Genomic DNA, 6,141 nt, shown 5'->3' on the forward strand with positions numbered 1-6,141 from the left:
GAAAAGCAGGGGCCTGAGTTCCATCCCTGGAAAAAAAAAAAAAAAAAAAAAAAAGAATTTCTGTCTTTGTTTACATAAGCGTATCTTTATTTTAACTTGTTTTCGACATTGCTTTTGAACATACACACAAGGAGAAGGGACAGTACGGTGAGCCCCACGAGCCCAGCCTCAGCACTGCCCAGCTGTGGTCACCCTTCCTCCGGTACAGAGCCCCTCCCAGAGGTATGCAATGTACAAACAAGTAGAAGTATTTTAATGCAGTGTGCTGCAAATTAAAGAAAGGGTGGGAAGGATACGTGAGTGCAGATCATGGAAGCTCCTGTAAGAATCCTTCTGTGGTCGCAGGCCGGTAGCTGGAGGACGCTCTCCACGGCCACCTGCAGAAGACACGGCGTTTGAAGACACATGTCCCGTGAAGCTGCTGTTGTCGTTCTGACGTGGCCGCAGGACTGGTTTGAAGGTGCTGAGCAGGCGGGACTTGTATCTTCCCATCTGCCTGTTTCCTTCTTTTTATATTGCTTCCTGTAGCTGCCACCAAAAAAGGTGGGGGAATCATTTACTTCTGCATTAAAATCTCTAACTGGTGCTTCAATGACAAAGTCTAACTTAAAAGGATACTGGAAAATGATACGGGGCTTGCTTCTCCATGGTCACGCGAAGGACAGCAGAGAAGAGACTGGACACAAGGCTGCACTCCTAAGAGTCTGGCAGGCACATCGACAATTACATATGAAAAACTGTCCGCAACCGTGGGGAACAGACACTGATCTCACTTTTGTGAATGAGAAAGCAGGTATGTGAAAGGTTAAAAACTTGCAATACAGTTATATGTGATTCCAAGATTCATGGAGTCCAGTACGCAGGCTATTTCCCAACGTTATGTCAGCAGGCATATTTGGGATCGATGTTTGTACTTCATCTGTTCATGGCATTGACCTGCCAGGTTAGTTGACACACTCAGACAGGAAGAGAGGAAATACCAGCATCAGTGAACAAGTCACTTGCTATACCCTTTGTAACCACACACACTTTTCCTTCCTTCCTTCCTTCCCTCTTTGCTTGCTTGCTTCCTTCCTTCCTTCCTTTCTTCCCTCCGTCGAGTTTGGCTGATCAATTGGTATTTCTTCTCAGAACTGGAGACTGAACATAGGGCCCGCACGCACTGTCCCAGTGCTTCATTCTCAGCCATTTTTAAATTTTATTCTTTTTGGTACCCTGGATCGAACTCGGGCCCTTGTGCTTGCAAGGCAGGCAGTGGCACCACTGAGCTAAAACCCCAGCCCCTCTTTTTTCATTTTTAAATTTTATTCCAAGATCAGCTCCTGCTAAATTGCCCAGAATGACCTCGGACCTGTAATCCTCCTCCTACCTCAGCCTTCCGAGTGGCTGGGACTACAAGCAGGCACCATAGTGCCAGGGTCACATTTTATTTATTTATTTATCTATTTATTTATTGGGGGGGCTTGAGACAGGGTCTCACTATGTAGTTGAGACTGACCTGGAACTCACTATGTAGCCCAGGCTGGTCTCGAACTCACAGCGATCCTCCTGCCTCAGCCTCCCGAGTGCTGGGATTACAGGCGCGCACCACCACACCCAGCTTACATTTTATTTTTAACCTCCATATACTCAGTATACTATCATTGTCATCTCAACTTTTACAGTTTTCTTTTTCTTATTTCTACAATATGAACTGAGATTTCTAGTTGAAGATGAAGGTCTTAACTCTTTGGGTCACTTTTATAATTCCTAAACATCAGTGAGAAAGCAAGAAGAAGAATTGGGTAATAATAACAAAAGATTAGAAAGCAGAGGACAGATGAATAAGTAGCATCCCTGTGCAGGAGAATGAAAAGAATGAAGCAGATGTGAACACACTTCAGAGAAACCCAAAGAAAAGCAGGTTCAGTTCCTTCTTACATAAGACCTCCAAGTCAGGCTCCAAAAAACTGACTGAATTCCAGAGAAGAAGTTAGATCTCTGGGAAACTCTCTCTCCTCACTGCCCAGGTACAACTGGTAGTTGCCCTATCCCTTCCTCACAAGACCCTGGATTTGGACCCCCAAACTACAGCAGAGTCAGGGTGCTATTTGGAAAATGAGACTAATCATAAGTGCATGTGTTGAGTTTGAAACCACAAGTTTCCTTACCAGACTGCTGTCCCCTTTAACACCTCTATCTCTGGCATCCGTATTTATATTCCTACCAAATACGCTGCCTAGATTTTGACAAAATTCCATACCTAATTTAGGAGAACTACAGACACAGTGGTTGCATGTGCTCCAGTGAAATAGCCCAAACACATCACCTTACAGTGACGCCATCAATAGATCATAGATCTCTGCTAAGGTGAAAGGAGAAAGAAGATTCAACAAAGTGGGGAAAGAAACTCACAGAGAAAAGGTTTGAAAGGAAAAACAAGTAATGAAGCAAGATTAAAAACCCAAAACAATCATCCCACTCGGGGCCCCTCCTGGAAATCCAGGAGCTATTCTTCTCCTTATTTCCAATAAAATAAAACAAAACAAAACAAAAAACCAAGTCACACCATCTTTATGTTCCTCTCTCTTCAATGAATTAAGAGATGTCCTCCGTGAACAAGAGTTAACAGCATGAAAGGAAACCTCTGGAGAAGCACAAAGAACTCTGGAAGATTAAATTCACTGGAAAGGGTGCAGCGTTCCTTTAGGAGAGAAAAAAGAAAAAGCAAAAATGTAAAATGGGAAGACGAAAGAACCAGGGTAAAAGATAACCAAAAGGTGAGCCCACTTGGTTAGACAACCAGAGAATGTGAATTGCCCGAAGGTGAGGCAGGGGATCAAAGGTAGGGGAGAAGAGCAACTTCCTGCTCCTAGAAGAGACAGGGAACTACCCCGTAAGACTGATCCTCCCTCTGACAGCCTCTCATCCTGACATCCTTGGACTGAAGGAAAAGTTCATTGCAAAAGAATTATAGACACCCCTTGACTCACAGCAGGGTTACAGCCTGGCTACCCCATCATAAATTGGAAGTAATGAGTTCATTAAAATTCCTTACTGTTGGGACCATCAGAGCTAAGGAACCCAGCTCATTGCAGGGTTTCAGGTGTTCCTCTTCAGGACGAAGAGGCTGGAGGGAGGTCTGGTTCACTGCTGGGGTGGCCCTTTATCAAGACAGCATATTGGCAGCCCCAGAAAGGCCAAAGTCCAAAATCTGAAGCTTTGTTTCTACAGAATTCGTAGCACTGCAAAGTCAAACATCCTCATAGCTCATGTGGTGGTGCGCACCTGTAATTCCAGGACTCCAGGAGGCTCAGGCAGTAGGACGATGGGTTCAAGACCAGCCTAGGAAACACAGTGAATCCAAGGCCAGCTATACAGTGAGAATTATACACCAAGATCCTTCCTGTAAAACACTGCCATCATATTACAGTCATTCCTTTTAGTAACGCCTCGCCAACCGAATACATTCCAGATCCTTCTCACCTGGAACAAAGAACTAGATGACACAGCCAAAAATGGTGCCAAAAGTTTATGGGAAAAGTGGAGGTGAGGGAGAAACTGGCTCTGCAGCACCAAGTTGGGTTGAACAAAAGAAGAGAAGAAGCAAAAATAAAAGTACACCCTGGGCATGGAAGACAGATAGCAGGCTACCTTGAAATCTACACAACAATGGGTTATTCATGGCATATCCCATCACTTTTATGCCATCCACATCGCGTGAGAACTCATGAGAAGTTTTGTATGTGGATTCCTGAGAGGCAGCGCTGTGTAGATCCTGGGACCCTGCCACACCTCTCTTCCCAGCCAGCCTAACCCATGCCCCATCTCACATAAATCCCATCATTCTTTATGGGTTGCTGAGGGAGTGGAGGTCTCTGTCTTCTGCAGGTTCTTCTGGGTGGAAGGAGCTGTAGACCCTACCTACTAGGGTTATGTGCTCTCCAACTATCTGGGGCACTGCAGCTCGCTGGCTGGGTTGAAGAAAAACCCTGTTAGAAAACAAGGAAAAAAAAAAGCAGTGACCATTAAACTGCCTGTTTTATGGGAGAAATTTTACTATTAGCTCAAATGTGAGGAGCAGGTTAGGTTTCTCTGCTTCCTGCAGAGACGTAGAGAAGTATGTCAGAGGAGGAATATCCTAAGTCATCAAGAGTCTGGGAGCCATGGCCTCAGCACGATCCTTTCTACTGAGCTGCAGGAGCACTGCAGTTTTGCTTTTTGAAGAGAGACCTCGAGTTCTTTCAGAGTCTCACAGGGGTGGTTTTTCCATTTGGGGAAAGTTTATTCTTCAGATAGTTCAGGTGGTGAGGGATTTATTCTAGAAGGATGAACCTAATTATCTATGTCTGTTACCTTCATTGTACTTTGTGGCAAGGATCACTGAAAGGGGCCCTTCCATTGTGGCTTTCATTGATCTGCTAGTGTCCCCTCTCTGAGTTTTCGCATGCACTTCGTCTCCAGAATGGATCCTCTGTGGCCCTTCTGGATGGGCAGCTGGCATAGTCTGTTGTACTTGACCCAGATGAATGAGATACTGTAAGTATCTCATGGGGGTCTCTGGGTCTGTTATGACATCAGAGGATAGAAATGGGCTCCTCTACAACATTGCCAGTGGGCTCGAGCCTAGCCCGGTTTTGGGCATGTGACAACCCTTAAGAGTGCTATTAGGAGCGATCACAGCCAGGACTCAGACATCTCTTGGCAAAGTTTTGCCAGAGCTTGCTTTAGGGTCTGGTTGGTTTTCTGGATCTTTCCAGAAGATTGAGGCCACCAAGCAGAATTGAGGCCACCTTTATTCCTAAAGGTGGTACTTTATTCCTAAAGTCTTTGCACTTCCTGAATTTATCTGTGAGGTAAAAGAAGGTCCACTGGGCTAGTGCAAATCTGGATTTCTTAAAAGCACCATGATTACCTCTGTAGCCTTTTCTGAATGAGTAGGAAAGGCTTCACCCCACCTTGTAAAGGTGTCAATTAGGATGAACACCTGTCTAAATCTTCCACATGGTGACACATGGTGGGTAAAGTCTGATTGCCCGTCCTCTCCCGAATATGATGTCCCTCTCCTCTGGACCCCAACTGTTGAACACAGGAAAGCCATGTCCAGCAATTGGGTCCATGTGTCCATCAGCATAGCTGAAGTCCTTGCTGAATATTTGGGGCTGGCTGAAGGATGAAATGCTGTCCTATCAGTGCTTCATGCTCCCTGGAAGATGGATCTGTATCACTATACTTGCGAAAGACTTCTGCTAATTGATTATGAAAGACAGAAGAATTTTCCTCAGTGCCCAGTATGACCCCATTTGCTTTATCATAATTAAGGTGTTTTAAGGCACCTTTTCATTCCCGTGATAAGAGCAGCTAGGATACTAGACATCATTTCTAGTCCACGATGAGTATTACAGTCCCAGTTTGGTTCTTTTGAGAGAAGAATAGCCATTCCATGGTGTTTTACTCCATTTTTAAAGCACGTTGTTAATCTGCATAGTTCCTAGCCTCTTGTAGGATTTATGGGCTTTCATGTGAGATACACCAAGTACCAAGATGAACTGGATATCTTCCACAATAATTCAAACTCAAGGATCAAACTTCCTACAGTCTTCTGACAGTTGGCCTGGTCGTTTTTTGCACTGCTGAGCATCTGAATATTCCTTTCCACCCACTTCTTTCAGCAGGAGGATAAGCTGTGAATTAGAGAGTAGGAAGCACCACTTAAGGGTTCGAGCTGCTGGTTTAAAGCTGTCTGCCTGCACACAGAAGGACTGAGGGCTGCTGGAGAGGCTGCAGGAGCTGAAGAAATCAGGGTTCCCCAGGAGGGCACTGGGCTCCAGTGGAGGGAATGGGCCCGATTTGTCAGCCTGAGGATGGTAGGGGAAGTTGGGGAGATTTCCCAGTGAAGTTATCCTCTCTAAATAGATCAGGGCGACTGAGATCCCCTGAGAGACAAGTGGAGGTGTCAGGATGGGGTCGTCCAGAGTATCTCTTCCTCCTTGGGGGGAAGAGACTATGGGGCCAGCACTAAGCCCCATAGTCCCTGAGCATTCCCTTTGTAGAGTCCCAGAAGCCAGCACATAACACATTTCACTCCACCTTATGTTGTTCACAGAAATTCTGTGACTGGAGAATATTGTCACAATTTAAAGTACTATAGGGCTGGGGACT

The sequence above is a fragment of the Fukomys damarensis genome, unplaced genomic scaffold, assembly GCF_012274545.1.
Source record: "Fukomys damarensis isolate Sample0158 unplaced genomic scaffold, DMR_v1.0_HiC HiC_scaffold_2, whole genome shotgun sequence".
Taxonomy (NCBI): Eukaryota; Metazoa; Chordata; class Mammalia; order Rodentia; family Bathyergidae; genus Fukomys; species Fukomys damarensis.